At 29.0% G+C, this 27204-nt stretch overlaps 1 long non-coding RNA gene across 1 annotated transcript; it reads left to right on the forward strand.

The window, feature by feature from the left end:
* Nucleotides 1-956: 956 nt before the first annotated feature.
* Nucleotides 957-26546, forward strand: LOC130670558 (uncharacterized). Its single transcript, XR_008990359.1, has 4 exons — nt 957-1115; nt 2449-2623; nt 3895-4945; nt 26303-26546. It is a non-coding gene; the product is annotated as an uncharacterized LOC130670558 (long non-coding RNA).
* The last annotated feature ends 658 nt before the right edge of the window (nt 26547-27204 follow it).

A 27204-nucleotide genomic window follows, 5' to 3' on the forward strand; every position in this document is an offset into this window, starting at 1 on the left:
CTAACTTTAACTATGAATAACTTTTGAAAAAATAAAAATATCGAAAAATTACAAGAGACCTTTTTTGTAGAGCGTCAAATTTCCCATCGGATTAAGTCGTGAACATTTAAAAGTATTGGTCCCACCGTGAGCTACAAAATTCCAAAGCTTAAAGAATAAATTTTCCCATGTTATTTAAACGGGAAATAGAGAATTGCGATGCGGCAGCTGTTCATATTAATATTAAGAGCTCAAACTTTCACAGTATTTTTGTTTCATCATTTCCAACAATATTTTCAATATAATGGAAAAAAAAAAATTATTCGATTTTTTTTAATCAGTCTAGTGTATATATATATAAAATCTGAGAATTTTGATAATGATAATAGCTATAAGAAATATTTATGTATTCAACCCAACGATTTTGAAATTCAATAAAATATTCCGAACATTACAAATGACAAATATTGTCAACAATTTTAATTTTTCCTTACCAAAGTCTTGTTCAAGATACTAAATTATAGTGATTATATAAATATCTTTGCTGTTGACTGTGTACATAGGACAAAAGGTATACTTTTTAGTGAAAATTGTAGAAAATTAAATTACAAATATCTTTTGTAAATTTTAAACGCATTTCATTTAAAATCAATGTGCTGTTTTGTAAAATTACAACTCGTGTACGATTTATATACAAAGATGATAAAATTACAACTCATTTTAGTAGTTTTCCTAACGCATCATGGAAAATTACTCAAATTGCGTTATAATCTTGTATTGACATACATTGATTATAATTTTTACGACACCACTGCTTTGTAAAAATATTGTAATTTTACAAAAATTTTTAACAGTGATATGATCATCGTATTCTGCATTGGTTCTTGTAACATTAATGTTTCTTAATGTGACCCTGGCGCAAGGCTGTTGGGTCATTTCATGAAAATATAAATAAATGTTGATAAAAAAATTCATCTATTTATGATAATCTTTAGTTATTTTGTATGACGCAATTAGATAAAAGACACGAGTTAACATAATCAAATATAGTGGGATAAAATGAAACAAATAGCCGTTTAAAATCATTATTAATCCATAAAGTAATTGGTCAAAGTATCGATAGCTTCTGAATACATGTAAGTAATATAAATAAGTATTTTTAAGTCCAATTTATATACTGCTATTTTATGCTCGAAAAACAATTCGACTACTTATACTTTAAAGTCAGAATAACTTCCTAGGACCTCAAAATTTCAAGATCTGATGAAAACTCGATTTTCGAAAATCGGACCGAAACCAATAATGTCCCTCTTTTTTTTTTTTTAATTTTCAATTTTCTTAGCGGGAAGTTAAAAAAGTCATGTCTAATAATTTTTTTTTGACAAAATATATTTTATTTTATAGTATTAAACAACTAATAAAATATTTTAATCACTTTACTTCGTAAAAGCAAACGATTGCTTGGCACTATTTAAACTAGTAAAAAATACTTGAATTAAGTATTTTTACTTAAAAATATACATTTTTAGTAGATTTTATAGAAATCTAACTATTGTATTGGTCCCCGTGACGAAACTTTTCAAAAATTTTATCATTTTTATTCACTTATTCATTGAAATTTTTGAAATTTAGCTATTGCATTAGTTCTACGATTTAGTTAATTTATGAAACTGTTCGAATTCATGTTATTGATGTGTAATACTTTTAAAATGAAAACATTTCAATTCAAGCGGTTATATCCAACTTTGTTTTATTGAGAGTATATAAATCATATGATATATCAATAGCGAGAATAACATTAATTATGTTAATAGTACGATGGTAATAATAATTTAGCTATTTTACAGATTTTCATAATTTTATTCTCTATAATGTATTATTTATCGTATTGTATAAGGGTTTGTCGGTGTCTTCATTTGAAAGGTTAAAACAACCTAATAATGAGAAATCTACTTCCATTTCGGCTGCCGAATGGCCTTTTTTTTTCTTGGTGCTTATGTTGTTTCAACGGCGTTTTCGGGGTTAATTTTAACACCGATAAAAAAAAATTTGGATTAAAGTCTCAAAGTTCTCAATGAGGATTTTGAGGATCAATTTAGAATTTGAAGATCAACAACAGTATAGAAAGTTATCCTAGTTTAGTCCTCAAAGTATTAGTTACGACCAATTTTACCACTTTGAGGAGTAAACTGGAATAACATAATCTGGATTAGAGCCTCCAAATACTCAAAACATGAAGGAACAATTTTATCCGCATTTGAACCCAAGTCCGAAGTATAACTTTCCATTCGTTGAGGATTCTGAGGTCTTAATAATAATTTAAAATCGATAAATTACTCGCATTTAGACCTCATAGTTCTCATTAAGAATTTTTAGTACTAAAGTAGAGTTACTTTCTGGGCGGCAAAAAAAAACATCAAAGGAATTGAAACTTTTGAGGAATAAACTTGAATTGGTTTTTTGACTCAGGATAATCTCAACACCCGGATAGTTTGGACTTAAACTGGTATTTTTTGTGCAGTGTAGTAAAGGCTTTACTAAACTACTATACGAGATGTTTAACATGAAGATATTTTTGTTGGCAGTTTTGGTAGTGGCTTTGTTTGCTGCCGAAACCTTTGCATGCATCGCAGTCGGCAGCACCGTACGAACAAAATACTATTATTATATATTACGGTGATTCATTTCCGCAGAAGTTTTTGTTTTAAGTGCTCAAGCAAAATGTTAATCTACATATAGGAAAAAAAATTATCACTTTATAAAATAGTAAGTACTTAGGATTGGAATTAAAAGCTCATCTTCGGTGATAATTTTTTTTTTCTATATGTAGATTGAAATTTTGATTGAGCACTTAAAAAAAAATCTGGGCGTCGGTTGGCCCGGCAGGCCCGCTCCAAAACTTCCCGCTGGATTCGAGCTCAGGGAGCTTGAAAATAATAGTGTGAATATATTTTCGAACTCTTCGCAAATCCTATTGAATGCAATTGTTTTTTTATGGGCTTTTCAAGCTCTAACAAGTTACGTTCTATGCTAAATTTTGAAAATTTAAGAATCGAAAATCATTAATGAAAATCGGTTTTCAAATTTTAATTACCGATTATGTTCAATAAAATAAACGTATTGAGGCAGAAGTTATTGACAGTGATCAAAATCAAGATTTAAATAAGTTTTGACTCATGTCAGAGCAACAATATATAAAATATCCGAGGAAACTATTAAAAACTGGGTTTTATCAATTATTTTATTGATAATATGATTGAAATTAAATAACAAGTTAAATGACATTTCATGATAATCAAAAGAGTCTTTAAAGAGGAAAATTTTGTATGACTTCAGACACATTTTAGTACATTATATAATTATTTATCCGGAAAAAACAACATAAAATGTTATTTTTTTTACTTTTCAACGCCGATAGCTTTTGAACTAATCAATCGATTTTGACGTTTGAGGTGGCAATCAGCGCGTTTCATTGAATACTAGAGCTGATTAGATTATGAAGTCGATCGTTCAAGCCGTTTCTGAGAAATCACTAAAAAACTAAAAAAAATATTTTTTTTTTTTTCGTTATTCGCCAATATTTTCAAGTCTACATGATCAAATGATCTGAAATTCTTCGGAAAGATAATGGCGATAAATCGATTCATTAGTTAAAAAGTTACAAAGAGTTTAGTTAAAGTTACAAAGTGTTTTACATACACACACTCGGACATCTCAAAACGTCGACATCTGATGAAAACTCGATTTACGAAAATCGGGGTGAAACAATAACTTCCCGAATTTTTGAAAATTTACAATTTTCTTAGCAGGAAGTTAAAAAAACTTCTGTGGAAATATATTACCCTAACATATATATTCTATATTATATATTGAATTGAGTATAATTATTAAATGTATTTATTATTTTTTTCTCAGTGTGGAGTTTCGGATACTTGTTGCAATGGTCAATGTATACCAGGTCCTATGATGGGTCTAGTGGGAACGTGTATATAATAAGTTACGTTAAATTAACCTCGAATTAACTTTCGACTCAGTTCATACATATTATACATATATTATGTTTTTTTAAATTTAGAAACAAACAATTGCGACTATTTTTTGTAGAATGCCTGGTTTTATTTGTAAATATATGTAAACTTTACCTAACGAAATTTTAAAATATATAAATTTATATACAAATATTATTTTCAAACTTATAAATTTTTTTATTCAAATTGAAGGTTTCGGATATCCAAATTTATATAAACGTTATAAAAAATTTTTTTTTACCTGTAATAATAGCAAAAATAAAAAAAAAAAGAAAACGCAACTTAATTACATTACATTTTTAATTTAATTCAAATGCTCTGCTAGATGTCGTTTATAGATTTTGTCTCTACTAATAAAAACAGTATATATATGTATCTATTTGTCGAGAAAAATCGCGGGTTCGTTATGAGTTGAGACCGTTAGATTTTTAACATAATTATTATTAATTAATAATAACCCATAATACTGAACACAAAATTCGTTAATTTTTAAATAATATATAGAAATTCATTTAATTATCTCCCATTTAAATAAAATATTTTGAAAACAAAAAAATATGCGAACGCTAAGCAAATAAAGTTTTTTTTTCTGTCTATATATAAGTTGCATATCTAAAATATGTGATGTTTCACATGGATAACTCGAAAAAATATAATAATTATTTTGTTTTACCCAACCGACAATAATTTTTGTAGATAAGAGTAATTGTCGCTTCGCCTGTACTCGAATTTTAGCACTTTTAAGTGTTTTCGACGAATTGATAAGAGGAAAATTAATTTAAGTAAATTTTGGAACCACGTACGTCACAGCAAGCAATTAAATTACAAGTACGGGTTTCCATCATCACATCGAGTGGGGTCACTAGTATAAATAGACATTTTAAATGTTGATTGTCTACAAAGACATTGGTAAAAGTATCGATAGCGTAAAAAAAAATGTAAGTGCAATAATATATATTTAATACAAATTTCATATATATTTTTAAATATTACCATTTAAATGTTTGAATTAAAATTTTTTTTTTTTTTTTTTTTTATTATATATTTAAATTACAATCTGTTATATGATAACAATAAGTGATTTTTGTGATTCTATGTACATGACGGGTAATTAGGACAATGTCCACTATTATTGAAAACGATTTTTTAGATCAATTGTTTTGAACCGTTTTAGTCTTCTAGTTGTCTCTTTGTTTAGTAGTTCTGATGCCATGGGATTTGGATGGTTTTCTAGTCTGCCTTCGTATTTCACGCTCAGTCTCATAATTTCTTCCTTGATAGTCGGGATGCTCAGGTCTCTGCTTATTATTGCGTTGGATACATACCAGGGGGCATTAACAATGTTTCTAATTGTTTTGTTTTGAAATCTTTGTAATATTTCTAGATTTGAGTTGCTGGCCGTTCCCCATAGTTGTATGCCCTACGTCCAGATGGGTTTTAGGATAATTTTATAGATGTTTAATTTATTATTCAGCGAGAGCTTGGATTTTTTACCAAGTAGCTAGTATAGTCGTCTTGTTTTTAGTTCCATTTCCTTCCTCTTGGTTTTTATGTGCTTAGCCCAGGTTAGACGTCTGTCTAGGTGTAAGCCAAGATATTTAACCTCGTTGGTAGTAGGGAGAGGTTCACCATATAGCGTGACTGGTGGACAGTCACCTCTTCTGGTGGTAAAGGTGATTTGGACTGACTTAGTTGGACTTGCTTTTAGTCTCCAGTTCTCCATCCATGACTGTACCTGACTGAGCCCTTTTTGCAGTAGTTCTGAAGCCGTCGTAGGGTCAGTATCTGCTGCTATAATTGCTGTATCATCAGCAAAGGTGGCTGTAGTGGTTTGCTCGTCCACAGGTAGGTCAGCCGTGAATAGTGTGTACAGGAATGGTCCAAGGACGCTGCCTTGTGGGACTCCAGCTTGAACCAGGTGGAATGTGGATTTGGCTTGTCCATGTCTCACGTAGAACTTGCGATTGCTTAAGTATGATTTTAATAGCAAGTAGTACTGAGGTAGATCCTTCTTAATTTTGTATAGGAGACCCGTGTGCCAGACCTTGTCGAACGCTTGCTGTATGTCTAGGAATGCTGCAGAGCAGTATTTTTTTTCTTCTAGTGCGTTGGATATGTTGTTGAATACTCTGTTAACTTGCTCTATCGTAGAGTGTTTATTTCTGAAGCCGAATTGGTGGTTGATTGTGAATTTTAATGATTATATAAACTCATACGTATTAATTAATGCGATAACTTTTTTTTTAATAATAATTAATTAGAATTTATGCATGGAAAAAAATAATCTATATATAGCTGTTACAGATTCTAATAACCTTCCGAATTTTTTTGAAAATCATTGATTTTCTTAGCGGGAGGTTAAAAAATCTGTGGCAGCCACACTGTAAAAAATCGGAAGTGAATCAGGATTTGATTTAAATCCGCATTCACTCCGCTCTGGAGCGTTCACACTTAAATAAATTTATGTTTAATAGAAGTAACTTTTTATGAGAAATATTATTATTTTAATAAATAAATTATTCAGGTATTGATAATTAGCACATAACCCTGGTTAAAAAAGAGAATTAAAGAGGATTAAAAATGAATTGAATCCTTTTTAATTCTCTTCAGAGAATGAAATAGAATTAAGGAGAATTCATATTTAGAAATTTTCAAAACTTTTAAATTCTCTTCAGAGAATTAAATAGAATTGAGGAGAATTCATATTTTAAAATTTTTAATACTTTTAAATTCTCTTCAGAGGATTAACTAGAATTAAGGAGAATTCATATTTTGAAATTTTTAATACTTTTAAATTCTCTTCAGAGAATTAAATAGAATTGAGGAGAATTCATATTTAGAAATTTTCAATACTTTTAAATTCTCTTCAGAGAATTAAATAGAATTGAGGAGAATTCATATTTTGAAATTTTTAATTCTTTTAAATTCTCTTCAGAGAATTAAATAGAATTGAGGAGAATTGATACACTTATCCAAAAAATTAAAGGAACAAGAAAATTTTATAAATTTTTTAGTGATTTTTGGAAGGCTGTAGTTTCGTGAAAAATCATCGCATCGAAAAAATAAAAAAAGCAAATTGAAGCTTGAAATCTCTAGTTTAAAGATCTTCTAGCAAAATATTTTTTTGAACCACGGTTTTTGCGGAATCATAAGAAAAAGGTCGAGACAAAATTTTTCTAAATTTTTTAGTTTTGTTTTTTAGGTCTACGGGGCCGGGAAAAATTTTTTCAAAAAAACGAATTCATAGCTCGTTTAGGAAATTTATTCAGCTACAATTTGCGTTTTTTTGTTTCTCTGTACGACAATTTGCTGCTGAGATATCAGCCTTTAAATGAAAAAGGAGCCTTTTGTCTTTGATTATTGATATCTCAGCAAGTATTGGTCACACAGTAATTCAAAGGGCAGTTTAATAAACTTGAATAAATTCCCTACAAGCTACATTTTCGATTTTTTCAAAAAAAAATTTTTTTTCATCCTTGATATCCATTTGAAAAACGCACAAAAAATGACCATTTTCTGGTTTTTTAGTCAACTCATCGCTACTCTGCAAATATTGATACAAAAAATAATGTTGCCAGGTAATTTTACAGCTTAATGTACCCCCAAAAACCCTGGAAATTTTCAGATTGATCCATTGAACCGTTTGTCCGGTCCGATTGCTCAAAGTTTTGCAAAAAAATTAAAGGAACAAGTTTTGTTCCTTAAATTGTGTAATCGTTACCAAAATGAAAAAATTAATTTTTTTCGGATTTTCTTTCATTTTTGCGTTAGTTATTCAGTAAATGTAAGGTCAAAAGGAAAAAAAAAATTTTTTTCCGAAAAACGAAAAAAAAATAACCCCCCCCAGGTAGGAAAGAACAACTGGGCAAGGTTTGGACCAAGCCTTGGCCAAGCGTCACTAGGATTATGCAAGGCTTGGCACGTGCCTTGGCTGAGCATTAGGCCAAGGATTGGTCCAAGCCTTGGATGATAACCATGTCCCAAGCCTTGGGAAACAAAATATCAAGCCTCGGCCGAGTCTTGGGAAACGAAAAATTGAGCCTTGGCCAAGGCTTGGGAAACAAAAAATCAAGCCTCGGCCAAACCTCGGGAAGCAAAAAATCTAAGGCTCACCCAATGCTCGATCTCAAATGTTATTATTTAAATTAATAAATATAACTAAAAAAAGTTTGATCACACTTTTATCAACATTACATTGAATTGTAATTAACTAATTACTGAATTAATGGGAAATAACGAATAAAATTATTTGGGGGCTACCGGGGTTCGAACTGAGATCCTTCTGATTACTAGGCCGGGACGCTATCCACTGTGCTAAATCTGATGTCCAAATAATCATGATTTTTTTGCTTGTTAATTATTTAAATACAATTTAATTTAAAAATATTAAATCGTAAACATGGGGTGAAATGTAGTTTTATTTAATGAACTTAAAATTGTCTGATGAGTAATGACATATTTATATCAATTTGTAATTTTATGATTTGATATAAATGAATAATTTAATGCAAAATAATCTGTAATCTAAAAAATCAAAAAACACGTTTTTTGGGTTCACAATAATGACAAATAAAAAATATCGAATTGTTATTTTTTATTAAATAACAATTAGTAATTAAGCTAATCGAGGGGAAACGATTTATTACACCTAAAAAAATTTTTTTTGAGTATTATAAAACCAAAAATAATTGTCAAGAGAAAGAAATATATTCTTAATGTTGAAAACAATTTAATAAAAAAAAAAAATATCATTTTTTGGAGAGGGGCCTCTCTGCCCCACAAAAAAAAATTTTTTTTTGCCTTCGTATCCACCAATGATGTGAAATGTAATTTTTCTTTATGTATATTACATATAAAAAATTTGAATTTAATGAAATTTGATCAACTTTCAGAATTTTTTTTTTCAACTTTTTTAAAGGATACCCCATTTTGACCGCCAAAAATAAAAATTTCATGTTAACTAAAGTTTTGTGCATAGCAATAACTAATTAAATGAAAATTATTGTATATCAAATAATTTTACTTTTTAAAAAATTTCAACTCTTGATATTAATCGTATACTCGGTAGACCGTTATGCCCTGGTCTTCTCTGTATACATATATATAGATACATGCAAAGTTGATAATTTTAATATTAAATAAAAATTTAAACCAGGCTGAGGCATTGGCCAATGGTCAGCTGCCAAGGCTCGGCTTGACAAAAATTAAACTATCGGACCTAGCCTCGGCCGATCCTCGGGCCGATGGTCAGCGGCCAAGCCTCGATTTAACAACAATTAAACTATCGGGCCTGGCCCTGGCCGAGGCTCGGGCCAATGGTCAGCGGCCAAGGCTCGATTTAACAAAAATTTAACTATCGGGCCTGGCCCTGGCCGAGGCTTGGGCCAATGGTCACTACCCAAGGCTCGGCTAAATTTAATGAAACCATTGGACCAAGCCTCGGCCAGGGCTTGGCCCAATGGTCAGCTGCCGAAGCTTGGCAAGTGACAACAGGGCCAAGGCTCGGCCTATCGTCAGCCTTGGCGATTCCTACCTGGGCCCGAATGAAACGTAAAAAAAAAAAAATGTAAAAAAATTCTTGTTTGGTCTCGTTTTTTGGAAAATTTTTTTTTTTCCTCTTGACCTTACATTTACTGAATAACTAACGCAAAAATGAAAGAAAATCCGAAAAAAATTAATTTTTTCATTTTGGTAACGATTACACAATTTAAGGAACAAAACTTGTTCCTTTAATTTTTTTGCAAAACTTTGAGCAATCGGACCGGACAAACGGTTCAATGGATCAATCTGAAAATTTCCAGGGTTTTTGGGGGTACATTAAGCTGTAAAATTACCTGGCAACATTATTTTTTGTATCAATATTTGCAGAGTAGCGATGAGTTGACTAAAAAACCAGAAAATGGTCATTTTTTGTGCGTTTTTCAAATGGATATCAAGGATGAAAAAAAATTTTTTTTTGAAAAAATCGAAAATGTAGCTTGTAGGGAATTTATTCAAGTTTATTAAACTGCCCTTTGAATTACTGTGTGACCAATACTTGCTGAGATATCAATAATCAAAGACAAAAGGCTCCTTTTTCATTTAAAGGCTGATATCTCAGCAGCAAATTGTCGTACAGAGAAACAAAAAAACGCAAATTGTAGCTGAATAAATTTCCTAAACGAGCTATGAATTCGTTTTTTTGAAAAAATTTTTCCCGGCCCCGTAGACCTAAAAAACAAAACTAAAAAATTTAGAAAAATTTTGTCTCGACCTTTTTCTTATGATTCCGCAAAAACCGTGGTTCAAAAAAATATTTTGCTAGAAGATCTTTAAACTAGAGATTTCAAGCTTCAATTTGCTTTTTTTATTTTTTCGATGCGATGATTTTTCACGAAACTACAGCCTTCCAAAAATCACTAAAAAATTTATAAAATTTTCTTGTTCCTTTAATTTTTTGGATAAGTGTATTTTAAAATTTTTAATACTTTTAAATTCTCTTCAGAGAATTGAATAGAATTGAGGAGAATTCATATTTTAAAATTTTTAATACTTTTAAATTCTCTTCAGAGAATTAAATAGAATTGAGGAGAATTCATATTTTGAAACTTTTAATACTTTTTAATTCTCTTCAGAGAATTCAATCGAATTGAGGAGAATTCATATTTTGAAATTTTTTATTCTTTTAAATTCTCTTCAGAGAATTAAATAGAATTGAGGAGAATTCATATTTTAAAATTTTTAATACTTTTAAATTCTCTTCAGAGAATTAAATAGAATTGAGGAGAATTCATATTTTGTAATTTTTAATACTTTTTGATTCTCTTCAGAGAATTAAATCGAATTGAGGAGAATTCATATTTTGAAATTTGTAATGCTTTTTAATTCTCTTCATATTAATCGAAAAGAATAAAGAACTATTCTCAAGAAAAATATAGAGAGCCCGAAGTGGGATGGATATCCCGAATTGTCCATGGGGAAGACCACTGGTTATACCAAAAATAATATATTATCTATACCAGATATATATATATAGGACGTGGTGCAGGGTATACTGCGCCACTATCAGTAGGTACTTGCCACTCTGCTACGCAAAGTTCACTTGGTAGCAGTAGAGTGAAGACTGACGATTAACGTCCGCTGCATTAGCTTTTAACACTTCTACTATAAGTGTCCATATCCAAGAAGCCCGCACGCTCTAGCGGTAAGCGCGGAACTAACTTTCGCTCACTTACTCTCTCCCGCCAGATTGTCGGTCGGCGAGCGTCTCACGATCACTCTTACATTTTTTTCCCGTTGCCTTTTTCTCTTTTAATTACTTTTTTTTTCCACAAATTTCTCCATAAAAAAAAATAAAATTTCACGTATAAAATTATTATTTCTTTTCTTTCCCAGAATAAAATTTTAATATATAAATAATTACTAATCATTATTATTTTGTTTTTCAAAGTTTAAGGCCATTCTCAGACAGTGCCCCCCACTTTCTAAAAATTTTGAATGACTTTCAACTGTTATAAGCGTATCAAATTTTTAGCAATTAATTAAAAAAAAATTGAAGCATTAATTGAAAAAAGGACAACGTAGTTGTAATTTCGCCGATATATAGATATAAAAAAAAAATTATTTACACTTGATATCAATTCGAAGTTAAACAAAATTCGTTAAATAAATTTTCGTGAAATCGTCCTGTCAATTTTATAATTAGAATTTTTTAATTTTGTTGGGTAAGTAATTTTTTCTAAATTCTATATCGCAACGAAATTACGACTACGTTGTCCTTTTTTCAATTAAAATTTTGATTTTTTTTTAATTGATTAATAAAATTTTAATATGGTTATGATAGTTGAAAGTCATTGCATATTTTTAAAAAGTGGGGGGGCACTGTCTGAGAATGCCCTTAAAAGAAAAATAATTATTTTTGTTATGGTGACAATTCTCTCGAATTCTCAGCGAGGACAGGAATTGCAACATGACTTTGAAATTAAAAAAAAATAAGATGGAATATAACTTTTTCGGATCCTGTTTTATTCTCTCGAATTCACGGGAAGAACAGAAATTGCAACATTATTTTAGAATTAAAAAGAATTAGTTAGAATTGAATTTTTCCGAATCCTCTTTTATTCTCTTGAATCCTCTGCGAGAACAAAAATTCAAAGTTATTTTAGAATTAAAAAGGATTAGTTATAATTAAGCTTTTTCCAATCCTCTTTTATTCTCTTGAATCCTCCACGGGAACAGAAATTAAAAATTATTTTAGAATTAAAAAGAATAAGTTAGGATTAAACTATTTTGAATACTCTTTTATTCTCTTGAATCCTCCGCGAGAACAGAAATTCAAAGTTATTTTAGAATTAAGAAGAATTAGTTAGGATGAAACTTTTTTGAATACTCTTTTATTCTCTTGAATCCTCCTCGGGAACAAAAATTAAATATTAATTTAGAATTAAAAAGGATTAGTTAGAATTAAACTTTTTCCAATTCTCTTTTATTCTCTTGAATCCTCCACGGGAACAGAAATTAAATATTATATTAGAATTAAAAAGAATTAGTTAGGATTAAACTTTTTTGAATCCTCTTTTATTCTCTCGAATCCTCCTCGGGAACAAAAAATTAATATTAATTTAGAATTAAAAAGGATTAGTTAGAATTAAACTTTTTCCAATTCTCTTTTATTCTCTTGAATCCCCTGCGAGAACAGAAATTGAAAGTTATTTTAGAATTAAAAAGAATTAGTTAGGATTAAACTATTATGAATCCTCTTTTATTCTCTTGAATCCTCCGCGAGGACAGAAATTCAATGTTATTTTAGAATTAAAAAGAATTAGTTAGGATTAAACTTTTTAGAATTCTCTTTTATTCTCTTGAATCCTCCTCGGGAACAGAAATTTAAAATTATTTTAGAATTAAAAAGGATTAGTTAGCATTAAACTTTTTCCAATCCTCTTTTATTCTCTTGAATCCTCCACGGGAACAGAAATTAAATATTATTTTAGAATTAAAAAGAATTAGTTAGGATTAAACTTTTTTGAATCCTCTTTTATTCTCTTGAATCCTCCGCGAGAACAGAAATTCAAAGTTATTTTAGAATTAAGAAGAATTAGTTAGGATTAAACTTTTTAGAATCCTCTTTTATTCTCTTGAATCCTCCACGGGAACAGAAATTGAATATTTTTTTAGAATTAAAAAGAATTAGTTAGAATTAAAATTTTTTGAATCCTCTTTTATACTTTTGAATCCTCCGCGCGATCAGAAATTGCAATATTATTTTAGAATTAAAAAGGATTAGTTAGAATTAAACTTTTTATAATCCTCTTTTATTCTTTTGAATCCTCCACGGGAACAGAAATTGAATATTTTTTTAGAATTAAAAAGAATTAGTTAGAATTAAAATTTTTTGAATCCTCTTTTATACTTTTGAATCCTCCGCGCGATCAGAAATTGCAATATTATTTTAGAATTAAAAAGGATAAGTTAGGATTAAAAATATTTAATCCTTTTTTATTCTTTTTAATCCTAAAACGATAATAATTTTGTCGCTAGATGATGGAGAATTAAAAAGGATTCATTTTATGTTCGATCTGAATTCTCCGGAGAATTAAGAGTATTAAAGAGTATTAAGGAGTATTAAGTATGTGTGCTTTTTTAATCCTTTTTAATTCACTTTTTTAACCAGGGAATATATTATGTTTTTAATTTATAAAAAGTTTTAGTAACTCACTAAATTATAATTTCATATAATCCATAGTAAAAACATTTAAGTATTTAATTGTTATGGTGACGTATTTTTTATGGGAATATTTTATATTTCGGTAGAATATAAAATTTTATTTCGCGGTTTGGTTGATGTGAGTCATGTGACAGTTTGTGGCTCAGTGAAAACTATATCAATGATGGAAAATGGAAAATCTAATTCTTTAACTCCATATGCGTGAAAGTTTCAATTACCAGCTGGTTATAATTTTTAAAAATTATTTCGCGCGAATATTTGAAAAGGGAGCTCGTAATCATTTCCGTACTCAATATAAATGTCTTGTTAGCATGAAATTGTTCCTTTTATTTTTTATTATTTATTTTGTATTTTAAATCTAAATTTACCTGCAAATTAAATTGAGTTAATGATTTAACTTAAATTAAGTGATTATAAGGATGGATAGGATAAATAGTTATTATTTAATGAAAGTCGTGGTTTGGGTATATCAAAATGATGATTATATTTTGACCCAAAAAAATTAGGGAAAGCACTACGGCATAAAACCCTTTGAAGACGTTACAATGAGAAAGATTCAGAGAGTTGAGATATGATAATGATAGTAACTCGTTGAACAATTGACACAAGATATTGAACGTATGGATGTATGTGTGTGTGTGTGTGTGTGTGTGTGTGTGTGTGTGTGTGTGTGTGTGTGTGTGTGTGTGTGTGTGTGTGTGTGTGTGTGTGTGTGTGTGTGTGTGTGTGTGTGTGTGTGTGTGTGTGTGTGTGTGTGTGTGTGTGTGTGTGTGTGTGTGTGTGTGTGTGTGTGTGTGTGTGTGTGTGTGTGTGAATGTGTGTGTGTGTGAATGTGTATGTATGTGCTTTATACGTGAGAACCATTTTTCTTTTAAAAATCATCATTTATCATGTTCTCTTATATTGTAAAAAAAAAATTTCTTTTGTTCATTTTTTATTTGTTTATTTAACAAAAAATTTGTTATAAACAAATGAATTTTTATGCAATATTTTTTTTTAAATACTACAAAAAATACTAAAAACAACCATGTGTATTTTTTTTGCGAAAAAATTTTTTTATATTTTTTATATAATTTTTAAAATTATTGTACACTTGGACTTGTCGCTACCTTTCTGTTTTTCTTCATTGTTATTAAAATAACTTATAAATTATTGAAGATACGACTAGAACACTTCAAGCCTTATTTATTCTTTATTAATTAATAAACAAATTGAGCTTTTAACCGAAGCTCTAACTCAATTATATAATGAATTATGAATGATAGTATTTATATAAAAAAAATTCTTTAATTTTTTTTTTTTAGTCTAAGCATTTTATGAACTACAAATAAAAAAAAACGTTGAATTTTTTTTATATAAATAATTGCATAAAAATTCATTTGTTTATAACAAATTTTTTGTTAAATAAACAAATAAAAAATGAACAAAAGAAATTTTTTTTTTACAATATAAGAGAACATGATAAATGATGATTTTTAAAAGAAAAATGGTTCCTTAATATTAGTATTAAGCAACAAAAAAAAATTGTTAATCAGCAAATGCGTTTTTTAGCAATAAATAAATTTTTTTAAGAAACGATTTTTTTTTTTAAAATCATTATTTTCATTAAGCGTCTTATTCCCGAAAAAAAAATTTTTTTAAAATCTTATTAACAATGCATTTGTTTATAACAATTTTTTAAACAACGCAAGTAAAAATTTTTTAAAAATTATTGTTATGTAGCTTTTAGCGATAAAAAAACGAAATAATAAAAAAAATTTTAAAAATAAATTTTCTTCATTGCTTTATTTAAGTTATTCGTTTTTCACTACCTTAGATTGTTAATAAAAAAGTGAAAAATCGAAATTTTTTAATTTTTCCAACGGCGATCTTTTTCAAACCCTTTCAAGAATAGCTCCAAGAAGTGAAAAAAATTCTGGGTTTTTAGTTTAGAAATAATCAGGGTTTTTATGTAAACTTTCAACAGGTCAAAATTAACTAATTAACAAAAGCATAGTTAATTGAAAAATCGGGGTAAAAATTTTTATTCGGCGGATTATTATTTATTCATGTGTTTTGAAAGTACCAAATTTTTTTTATTCCTTAATATTTATATTTTATCGGTTAAAATAATTTTTATTCATCATGCTATTGATTCGGTTGACGCGCGTGCACGCGCCGCTACCCGTTTTTAGTCCCATTTTCACCGTTAAATTAAAATTATAAATATTGTCGGTACAATTCGGGGAGGTAGGACTTTTTTTTAGGAAATTTCCTCCTCTTTGAGGATCTTTTTTCTAATTTTGGATATCTCAAATATTTTTCGAAATATTTGCAAAAAACCAAACCCTTTTTTTTTTTTCACTAAATTGTTTATAACTTTTACAATTTTTGCGAGCCCCAATTTTCCACTTGAAGATTTTTTCTAGATGCCATTTCGAATCGAATGAGACCAAAACCATAATTTTCGATGAGGTTAAACAGGTTTTCGTCAAAAAGGCACTTGTTGACTAGACTAACCCGCGGTCCTATTATTTGCGAAAGAAGGTTTAAATTTAATAAAATAAATCCAAATAATAAATGGATAATATTGATAAATACTTATCCTTCACCGATGGATTGAAATTATATCAGATAATCAGTTAATTAAGCAGTTGTCGAATATTTAATTACTGGCTTGATAATTATATGCGGAATAATCACAGCGTGTGCATTCAACAGTAAGACTTGTGGTCAACTGACGAAAAGACGCGGTGACGCCGGGTTGTGGTTTCGACGGAACGGAAAATTAGACACCTGAGTTATTTCCATTTTATTGCCAAGCACCGAAAAAAAAATAATTCTTATCGATTTTAAGAGCTTGGCAATAAAATGGAAATAACTAGAAAACAATGCAGAATTTAGAAAAACTTTATCAATGATAATTTCTAGAAAATAAAATTGTCTACAAAACATATCCTATGACATTTTATAATAAGTCCGATAGTTTCGCCGGAAAAGTAAAAAGATCTCAAAATTTACTCTAACTTGACTTCATGCTCCAATAACTTTCGAACAGATGGATTTATCAAAAAATGATAAGAGACTTTTTTTTGTAGAGCATTCAATTTCCTACAAAAAAACTGTATTAAGAATTTCTGAATTCTCATTAGTCGACATGGTATAAAATTCAGAACGAGCAAAAACAAGTTCTTCGAATTGTATCAAACTTTGACGTCGGTTATCTTGAGAATGGTTGAATTTATGCAAAAATCATATGAGACCTTTTTTGTAGGTCGGTAAATTTGCTACAAAATGTTTGGGGAGAAATTTTCTGTATCTTGATTTTTTCGGAAGTTATGTATTTTTTACCATGTTACTAAATGAAAAACCAAAAATTATCAACAGCCACCTCTAAATATCAATATTAAGAGCTCATATCTTAACTGTCAACATATTTTAACATACCCTTCGATTTTTCAAAGTTCTTCAAAAAAAAAAAAAATAGTCGCTCAATATAAAACAGTCTAATATATATATTTATCATTTAAAGACGCCGTAGAGTATACATTATATACTTATATATATTATATATATATTAGGGTGTCCGTTATTTCCCAAATCGATTTTTATTTACCGATCGCCCCCTGAATCTTTAGTTTATGACCTAAAAAAAAATATCCAACACAAACAGGCTCTTAATTTTCACATTAAACCGTGCCGAAATCATTTTATATTTCCCATTTAAATAACATGGGATTTTTAGACTTTTGACTCTTAATTTTTTTTCTCAGAAACAAATGAGAGTAAAAATTTGATCGAAGCATATTCTGATAGAAAATTGAACGCTCTACAAAAAAGTTTTCTTATGGATTTTCGATAAAATAACTCCTTCAAAAGTTATTTAACGTTAAACTTGTGTTTGTTATCAATCCTATAATATTTTTAATTCTATTTTCATTTTTACCGTTTTTGACTATAAAATCGTTGAAATAAAAGATAATTATTATTATCACTATAGTACCGATGATCATTTATGTAGATTTCATGGCCTAAACAGATAATCAAGGGAAAAAAAAATTGTTTTATGAGAAGTAATAGAAATAACATACCTTTCTTCATACAGACGAACTTTAAAATGAATTAATGGAAAGTGGTGAAATAAAAATGCAATAACTTCTTTGTCTATAATATTATAAGCAGATTTATTATCATTTTTGCTTTCTTTCGTAAGCTTTCTAAATAGTCGTTATTGCCCGCCCACGTTTCACATCTAATTTCAAAAAATTTCTTTCAATGTTAAATCTTTCAAAAAAAAGTAAGGAATCCGAATTTACTTACGAATTGTTAACAATTTAAAAGTAATTAATGATGTCACCGAAAGAGCAATTAAATTAACTTAAGAGTATATCAATATTTTAACAACACGAGGAAACCAAAAACAATATTTGATTCAAGTTGTAAATGAGTACAAAACAAAATATCCTAATGCGACCATAGCTTTCTTAACAAAAAATTCTAAAGAAAGCAAAAATGATAATAAATCTGCTTATAACATTATTTTATTACTTTGGGGTTTAAATTCGGATCAATTTCATTTACTATCTTTTCCTGGGTATTTTTTATTCCTTATTGGCTATCGTCCCAATAAGGCCACGTACCACTTCTCCTAGGTCATAAAGATAACTCATAAGTAGTTCTTAGTTGATTTTTAAAATTTATTTATTGAATGAGTAGAAAAACTTCCAAAAATAGTATGCTCCGAACGGCACAGTATTTAAAAAAAATCATAGCATCTAAATAGACCGATCTGAGAATGTTCATTGGTCAAATTAAGTCGAAAAACAATATTTAGGGAAAAAAACTTTTTTCGAATTAAGAAAAAAAATAGAACGAATTGTTTGTCCACGATCGGATTGGTCTCAAAATTTTCTAAATTCATCCAAGTTTTTTTGAGAATTTTTTCAAAAAAATCGGAGGGGGCATACATTTCCAAAAAACATTTTTTTAGCTTCAAACTTATAATAAACAATGAAGGAATTGATTAAGAATAAAAACGTATTTTTTTCTGGAAAGAACATTCAAAAACGAAGATTTTGAAAAAAAAAAACGATCCGATTGGTGTACTTTTCGCGAAGTTATAACCGTTTAAAAAAAAAACCTCGTATTTTGAAAAAAATCGGTATGTCGGAAACGGGTAGTCAAAAAAATTCGAAAAAATTCATGAGAGCGTTTTTTATCAGCCTCCAAAACATATAAATTTTTCAAAAATATCGGAGGGGGTGACCTCAAAAAGTGGCCGATTTGGTATGGAATGCCCCATATGTATATATAGGTATATTGTATACATACAATGCATTCGTATGCTGCCTCGTAGGATACCCTATACTTTGGAGACTATATACATTAGGGTGGTCCTTATTTTGGACATTTTCGAATTTTTATGCTCCCAGAGGCTTGTGTTGTTCGAAATAAATAAAAAAAAATATCCTCAAAGTTTCAGGTCTCTATCTCAATTTTAACCCGTGCCGCACAGCGATGTAAGTTTCCCATTTAAATAACACGGGGTTTTTGGCATTGAACGATTAAGTTTTTATTCCGGCTAAAGTAATAGTTTGAAAAATTTGAAACTCTGTAGACTTTATCCTCATATTAGCAGCTACTCCTCAGAATTTTTACAGATTTTCAGCTACTATAATTTTGGGGGTACAGCATGATGAAAAGAAAAGAAAAAAAATTTTTTTATTTCAATCTAAAATTTTTTTTAAATAACATATCAAATCACTCTGCATCCTTTTCAGAAGTTCTTCCTTTTTTTCATTCTCGCACCCAAGTGGGTGAACGGCATATCTTTGTTGCACTAATACAGTAATCAGGAGAATTTTTTTTCAATTACAACAGAAAAAATTCCCTTAAAGTTTAAGCTCTTAATTCTAACGGGAAGAGTTACCGCAAAATTTTTTTTGTGATTTTTTCAAGAAATATTTTTGTTTATGTTATTTGACTCTGTGTCTTTTTCAAAAATACATAATGCATTTAATTGATATCTGAGATCGGTATATCAATGCCACTAATCATATTATGTCTCAGTTTAACAGTTGATAAATATTATCAATAAATTAAATTTCTTTCAATATTTGCTTAAATAAGTTGGTCACCTTTAAGTTTATTATTTGTTTTAAGCAATAAATAATAAACAAAAGGTTGATAGTTTTGTGTATTATAATCCCGATGAAAAAAGATTTTTTCTAATCATATATGATTATATATGTTCATATATATGATCATATATGAAGTTATATATAATCATGCATGATTATATATGGGGTCATATATAATTATATATAATTATATGAAATTATATATGACCCCATACATAATTAGATCTGATCATACCTGGCTGTTATGACCCCATATATAATCATATACAAGTCTATCTACATTCTACGTAAATAATGCACCTAATGATAAATTTGGTTTTGTACATAAAATACAATAGAATTCATCAGATACATATAATCAAATCTAATTATCTATCAACTTATAAATATTCGTATATCAATCGATTTCGATTAATACTTTTGAATTGCTGCCGGAACCTTTGAATATTTTTTAAGTAATGGGGATTTAAGTTTGATTGATAGTTGACAGAATAAAAATTTAATAACATTGATATTAAAAAATTACAATATTATTTAATATATATATATATATATATATATGGGTCATTCCACCAAATAAAATTATTTTTACGGGGCGACCCTCGTCGATTTGGTTCAAACTTTGTGGAGTCGTTCTATATATTAAAAAAAAAATTCTCTGAAAATTTGAGCTTTTTATATGCAGCTGTTTCAAAGTTATGATTTTTTGAATTTTTTAAAAATTTTTGTTTTCAACTTTTTCATTAATTTTTTTAAAGGAGAAAATTTTTTTTTAAAAATGAGCACATAACAGTTTTTCGTAGGAAAAATTCTCAGCTTTCCAATAAAAATATCTATTTTTCATTTTACGTTACAAAAGACCTTTTAAAATTCGATTAAAGACGAAAAAACGATTTTTATGACTGTGCGGCGCTTGATACATCTAATTTGATATTTTTTTCTAAAAGCTGAGACTTTTTCCCACAAAATATGTGATTTTCACGATGTGCATATTTTTTGTTTAAACAAAATCAATAATTATTTAAATACAAGTCATTGATTTTATAGTTTTAACAAACTGTAATAGTTCTTTGTGTGGCAAGAGATGAAACAAAACGATGTCAGACGAAAGTAAAGTAGGCTGCCCGAACCGTAGACAAAAGCTGACAATAACTGCAATCTGAAGTCGTGTTTCATCTAGTGTTACACACTATTTTTTTCATGATTACCTGCATTGAAAATTATTATCAGTGTCAGCAGCCAGATAGAATCAAGTTATATTAAGACCAATGGTGCGATCAACCATTAGTGTACGCCTAACTTATGCTTTGCAATTTATAATTAAACAGAAACCATAAATACTATTGATTATGCACACAAATTTTTATAAAACTTGATTACAAAGTCAGAACTGTCATTAACGCAGATGACATCAATAGTCTGAAATCACTATTGAACAAAACACAAGAATCAAAGTTCAAATTACGATATAATTCCTGGACTTGAACCATTGATGCTGGTATCATGAAAAATGGTTTTATAATTTTTGTTTTTAGAGCTTTACTGCAGATCCATACCCGGAAACATATCCTCACACCGCAAAATTTATACATCCGGGCTATTCAAAATTTTACCAGCGTTGATTTCACTGTTATAACCATCATTTATTGAAAGAAACGACTTAAAACGATTGAAAAAAAAATTTAAATACTTTTTAAGGCTTTTGAATACTTTGAATACTTTTGAATCACCCTTTTTATGGGCATTTAACATTACAAATCGTTTCGAATCGTTACGTTTAATCAGGGAATGATGACTTCTTTTAGAAAATAAATGTTTTAGACGTACGATACTTTAAGTCATAAACGGTAAAAGAAACACAAGCAGTGCACCCTATCTCACTTATTGTTGATAGCTTAGAATATATATGTGGTAAAAATGTATCACCATCCTCAAAAAAAAATAAGAATTAACGTTTTTTAATCATAGAGAGTTTATATTTTATTTAATTTTATTCAAACAAAAAATATGCACATCGTGAAAATCACATATTTTGTGGGAAAAAGTCTCAGCTTTCAGAAAAAAATATCAAATTAGATGTATCAAGCGCCGCACAGTCATGAAAATCGTTTTTTCGTCTTTAATCGAATTTTAAAAGGTCTTTTGTAACGTAAAATGAAAAATAGATATTTTTATTGGAAAGCTGAGATTTTTTCCTACGAAAAACTGTTATGTGCTCATTTTAAAAAAAAAATTTTCTCCTTTAAAAAAATTAATGAAAAAGTTGAAAACAAAAATTTTTAAAAAATTCAAAAAATCATAACTTTGAAACAGCTGCATATAAAAGGCTCAAATTTTCAGAGAATTTTTTTTTTAATATATAGAACGACTCCACAAAGTTTGAACCAAATCGACGAGGGTCGCCCCGTAAAAATAATTTTATTTGGTGGAATGACCCATATACATATATATATATATATGTATTTATTGGAACTATATACATAATTAAATATTTATGGTTTCATATCAATGAATTCTGATCAGATTTAATCACACATAGACATACATAACTACATATAAGTTTATATCAGTCATGTCTGTATAATTATATATATGCTTATATCTAATTATATATGGATTTGTATCAATCATGTCTGATCAGATCTAATTATGTATAGACTTATATATGATCATATATACGTTTATAACAGCCAGGTATGATTATATCTAATTATATATAGACTCATATATGATCAGATCTGATCATATATAGACTTGTATATGATTATATATGGGGTTATAACAGCCAGATATGATCATATCTAATTATACATAGACTCATATATAATCAGATCTGATCAGATCTAATTATATATAGACTTATTTATGGGCTTATAACAGCCAGGTATGATCAGATCTAATTATGTATGGGGTCATATATAATTACATATAATTATATATAATTATATATGACCCCATATATAATCATGCATGATTATATATAACTTCATATATGATTATATATAATAATATATGATCATATATATGAACATATATAATCATATATGATTAGACAAAATCTTTTTTCATCGGGTAGTTATATATGTCTATGTGTGATTAAATCTGATCAGACTTCATTGATATGAAACCATAAATATTTAAATATATATATATATATATATATATATATATATATATATATATATATATATTAAATAATATGGCAATTTTTTAATATCAACGTTATTAAATTTTTATTCTGTCAACTATCAATCAAACTTAAATCCCCAATACTTAAAAAATATTCAAAGGTTCCGGCAGCAATTTAAAAGTATTAATCGAAATCGATTGATATACGAATATTTATAAGTTGGTAGATAAATAGATTTGATTATATGTATCTGATGAATTCTATTGTATTTTATGTACAGAACCAAATTTATCATTAGGTGCATTATTTACGTAGGATGTATCAATTTGATTATTTGAGTTAAGTAATGCCATAAACGTTTCTCAATTGTAAGTGTATCACAGACTAGAGGATCAGACTACAAACCATCGATTACCAAAGTTAAGTAGCATCGACGTGGGACATTAATTGGACGGGTGACCTCGTAGTAAAATAATAGTCAATGGTTAATAATTTTTTTTTATTTTTTTTATTTCATTTTAACCGACATTTATATTGATGAAGACAATAAATCCTAATTGAACTACTTAATTAATAATTTACAGATATTCTAAATGAGATTCTAAAAATGACTATATTCGTTCATGCATGATCATATATGAACATATCTGTTCATATATAAACAGATCAAGTTATGTATGATCAGACCTGGCCAATTTTTGGATCTGATCATATATAGACAATTATGCATGATCATATATGATTAGACAAAATCTTTTTTCATCGGGTAATATCAAAATAATTATTTGTTTACAATTTTCTAACTATAATAAATTATTAATAAAATAGATCTCTTTTATAAATAAATATAATAAACTCAAAAAATCACAAAATTTGCGACACGTGGTCCCGTTGGAATTAAGAGCTCAAACTTTAAGGGAATTTTTTTCTGCCGTAATTGAAACTGTTTGTGAGGTGATCGTAATAAATTTAAAAAATCCTTTTAAGGAACACTTTACTGCACACTAATGCAAAGTTCCTGATTACTGTATTAGTGCAACAAAGATACCCGACTAGAATTTTTCATAAGGGCCTGACAAGGTCCTTATCGGGTTAACCTTATTTCAAATAAGGTCCCGATCAGGGTATCCTGACGAGGATTCTGATATGAATGTAACGCATAAGACCCATGAGGTCCTTATCGGGATTGCCTTATCAGGACCTTACCAGGATATCCTCATCACGCCCTTATCAGGATTGCCTTATCAGGTCCTTACCAGAATATCCTCATCAAATCCTTATCAGGATTACCTTATTAGTAATTATTTTTAAAAAAATATTAAATTGCAAAAAAAAAATAAGAGAATTTTAATTCGATCGAGAATTTTATCTATTGTATTGAAAGCATTAATTAGAGGAAGTAAACATATTTTTTATTGATGAAAAAATCCCGATAACTGCTGGGCTCGAACCTGCGTCCTTTCGATTCAAAGTCCTCGATGCTATCCACTGGCCTGACATACACAAGTGATCTTGAAAGTGTAAATATAATATTCATTATAATGTCAAAGAATAACTGATGAAGAAGTAAAAAATCTGTGCTACAATGATTGACGTGATTTTTAGATAATATTCTTTGGTACTTTTTTAAATTTTTAGCCTGTAAATAAAATATTTGAAGGAATGGGATAGCTTTTTTTTGAATAAGGATATCCAGATACGGTCCTAATCAGGAACTCGTCAAGTTGACCCGATGGCAAATAACTTTTTTTTTAATATAGATATCCTGACGAGGTCCTGATCAGGAACTCGTCAGGTTGACCTGATGGCAAATTAGTTTTTTTAAAAATAAGGATATCCAGATACGGTCCTAATCAGGAACTCGTCAAGTTGACCCGATGGCAAATAACTTTTTTTTTAATATAGATATCCTGACGAGGTCCTGATCAGGAACTCGTCAGGTTGACCTGATGGCAAATTAGTTTTTTTAAAAATAAAGATATCCAGATACGGTCCCGATCACGAACTCGTTAGGTTGACCCGATGGCAAATAACTTTTTTTCTAATAGAGATATCCTGACGATGTTCTGATCAGGAACTTGTCAGGTTGACCCGATGGCAAATAACTTTTTTTTTGAATAGGGATATCCTGATGAGGTCCTGATCAGGAACTCGTCAGGTTAACCTGATGACAAATAACTTCTTATTTGTATAGGGATATCCTGATGAGGTCCTGATCAGGAACTCGTCAGGTTGACCTGATGACGAATAACTTCTTATTTGTATAGGGATATCCTGATGAGGTTCTGATCAGGAACTCGTCAGGTTGACCTGATGGCAAATGACTTTTTTTTTTATAGGAAAATCCTGATGAGGTCCTGATCAGGAACTAGTCGGGTTGACCTGATGGCAAATAAGTTTTTTTTGAATAAGGATATCCTGATGAGGTCCTGACAAGGAACTTGTCAGGTTTGCCCTAATAAGGCAAACCATACATTAACCTGATACGGTCCTTATGGTACTTCAGGCAAATCAGGAAGAAATTCTAGTCGGGTATGCCGTCCACCCACTTGGGTGCGAGAATAAAAAAAGGAAGAACTTCTGAAAAGGATGCAGAGTGATTTGATATGTTATTTAAAAAAAATTTTAGATTGAAATAAAAAAATTTTTTTCTTTTCTTTTCATCATGCTGTACCCCCAAAATTATAGTAGCTGAAAATCTGTAAAAATTCTGAGGAGTAGCTGCTAATATGAGGATAAAGTCTACAGAATTTCAAATTTTTCAAACAATTACTTTAGCCGGAATAAAAACTTAATCGTTCAATGCCAAAAACCCCGTGTTATTTAAATGGGAAACTTACATCGCTCTGCAGCACGGGTTAAAATTGAGATAGAGACCTGAAACTTTGAGGATATTTTTTTTTATTTATTTCGAACCACATAAGCCTCTGGGAGTATAAAAATTCGAAAATGTCCAAAATAAGGACCACCCTAATATACATATATAGTCTCCATACCCTATACACTCACGCCTGAAAAGTGAAAGTTGTAACGCGAATAGTCGTAACAAGGTCATTCGTTGAACGTATTTTACTCCTCATATTTTTTCCATACCGGGCTCCTTATATGAAAATCGATTCTTAAGGAGTAAACTCCAAAAATTTGTATAAAAAAAAATATTATAGTAATCTTGGGCAAAATGAAAAACGATTTCTGAGATGCAAAAAAAAAAATCCTGTTCGTTTTAAAACGAAAAAAAAATTTTTATCTCAAAAATGGTGTCCCATTTTACCACAGGTTTCCATATTGTTGATTGAGTTATAAGTAATTATTAATTAAAATTTATTATTTCTCATTAAAGTGCGAAAAGGATTATGAGTGTTGCAGCGGAGCCTGTTACAATTACGACTGTATGCCAACCCATTACTGTGGACCAACCATCAAAAAATAAATTCCATTAATTATTTCCTCTATAGTCACTATGGTCAAAAAAATATTCCAAGATATTTCGAGTTCTCAAAAATTATTTGCATGAAATCGATTATATTTATTAAACTATAAATGTTATAAAAATTATGAAATAAATTTTCGGTTTCTTTAAAAAATTATCTTATTATTTAATTTACTGTTATTTTTATCCCTTTTCGTGTAATTAAAAATTTCTAAAAAAGTATATATACTTTTCATTAGTCTTTTAAACACCAGTGTTTTAAATATAATATACTGTATTGGAAACAACAGAAAATATAATAACTACTTTGTTTTGCAAAATCGATAACAATGTTAACGGATGTAAGTTCAATCGTAAAACGCATCCTGTGTAGGGTTTTATGAATGGCCAACTAACTATGCGGCCATGAGTGGGTGCCAAGCATACTAGCCTGGTACAGTAATGCATTACTATTATTAGATACGTAGTAATGCATTAGTATTAATTAATACGTCGTATCCCACATTTGGAAAATTTTTCAGGAGACGATTAAAACGTTTCACGGTCGCAAATAAAAGAAAACTAGTAACTCTTTTTCTGACGTTTGTTTAAATGCATAAGTAGTAATAATAGAAGTAAAAAAAAAATTTTTTTGATAAATTGTGTAACGAATGTGAAATTGATTTTTAAAATATTTGGATAGCTAGAAAACAAATGCCTTCTTCTCTTGTTTTATAGATGCGCGACTAAAGTCAATCAGTCTTATATTGACAACTAAACAGCATATATCTGTAAACTATGTTTTTGATTGCCTTTCTTTTACTGCTTTTAAT

Source organism: Microplitis mediator, chromosome 1, assembly GCF_029852145.1.
Source record: "Microplitis mediator isolate UGA2020A chromosome 1, iyMicMedi2.1, whole genome shotgun sequence".
Classification (NCBI taxonomy): domain Eukaryota; kingdom Metazoa; phylum Arthropoda; class Insecta; order Hymenoptera; family Braconidae; genus Microplitis; species Microplitis mediator.